Source organism: Pteropus vampyrus, unplaced genomic scaffold (genome assembly GCF_000151845.1).
Source record: "Pteropus vampyrus isolate Shadow unplaced genomic scaffold, Pvam_2.0 Scaffold4, whole genome shotgun sequence".
Lineage (NCBI taxonomy): Eukaryota > Metazoa > Chordata > Mammalia > Chiroptera > Pteropodidae > Pteropus > Pteropus vampyrus.
The window spans coordinates 9112862-9114687 of record NW_011888785.1 but is presented as its reverse complement, the minus strand read 5'-3'; positions in this window follow the sequence as shown (position 1 = coordinate 9114687).

Below are 1826 nucleotides of genomic sequence, written 5' to 3'. Positions count from 1 at the left end.
ATGCTGACAGACACAGGTAATAGAAAATACTTCCTTATATCATAACTTCAGTTCACTCTGAACATATTTAAAAGGTATAGTGTGTAAAGTACAGTGTAGTAGGAAAACAACACACTTCTTATAAAGGTATTCTCTTAAAATTATTTCTATGTAACTCCAATATCATTAATTTAGAAATAACAGAAACTGTTTGAGAAGTATATTACTAAATAGATTATATAAGTCTAAAATAAAGACAATTTTTAAAGAATACTTCTTTAAAATCAAATAGATAGCACTAGCCTTAAGTTCAGATAAGAGCTAGAATATAATGGAAACAGCAGAAGTTAATTTTTGTTGTTTTTATATCAAAAAGGATGATATCTTCTCTACCAAAGTTTTGCTCTTAATCTTTTTTTTGTTTTTTAAACTTTATAACATTCTTTTGAACCATAGTACATATTCTACTTCTACAATTTTATTATCTGAAACTTAAATTTTGTATTTTTTAATGCTATTAGAAAAAATATGCTGAGTCAAATCTTGACTAGAATTTTAATATTTAACTTAATTATAGCAGATTAATTAAATAATAATTATTAAAGAAATAATAATGGAGATCTTTGTTTTAATATGATGAATATATTTTAAGAACACAGATGTTTAAGAAATATTCTTCAATAAAATGAGAGACTAAGAGACTTATTTTTAAACATTATATTTTCTAGTGTTCTCAGTTATAGTTGACTTATGTATCAATACGGAGTAAAATTGAGCAAATCCTGTGCCTTTAAATCTTATTTGTTTCCAGAAGTTAATTTAATTATTGGGTTGTTAATTTTTAATTCAGAACCCATATTATAGTGAGTCATTTACTGTGTATTTAAGAAAGAAATCTAATCAATTGGTATAGACTCTATCATTATATCTAAACAAAAATTTATCTTTATCAAATAATTGTATAAAAAAGGAAAAGAGGATAAAAAATAAAGAATTTTAAAGCCATTCTAATTAAATCAGCACATAGTTACAAGTCTCCAACTGCAGATAAGTGACTAATTAGACAATTAAGATTAATAAAAAATTTCTCTTGTGTGAGATTAATTATAAAGAATGAGTGACTATTGAAGATGATTTAAGCTATTATGATTTTTAATATCTCTGAATCTAGTTACAACCAACAGAAAATTATTCAAACCATTCATAAACTATTTTACATTTTCAGATTTTTACATTTATGAAGGTGTTTTTCAAAGTAAGAAAGAATTATCTATTTTACTCAGTCTGGAATTGTCATGGATCAGTTAAGACAAACCATGAATGTAGCTTTTGTTGAGAAAAAATAAGTTAATGATTACTAATGATAATATTTATATAGAACTGACAACTAAGATGTGAATCAAACATCCAACATGTACATAGAGTTCAACTCATTTAATAATTGCATAAAATAATTGCTTGGTTGCCAGGCTTAAGTACACTATCACTTGGAAAGTCATTCAGAGGCTCCCTACAGAAGCCAGGAATAACAGTGGCTCAAAAAGATGCGAGCTTAATTTTCTTTTTTGTAAAATGAATTCTGAGGAAGGCACTCTATGGTAGGTTTGATACCTTCATCGTGTCATCAGAACCCAACGTCATTTTTTATCGTTCTGCTTTACTCTCCTTAGCATTTGTTTTCTACCTTCAAATTAGCCTCATGTTCTAAAATGTCTAGAGTTCTGGGCATTACACCCGGACTCAAGCAAAGAAGCAAGAGGAAAAATATAAACGTTAAAGAGGGCTTTAAGCTAATTGTGTTTCCCAGTGTGGAGGGGAATTCATGGGAGTTTCTCTCTGCACCTTCT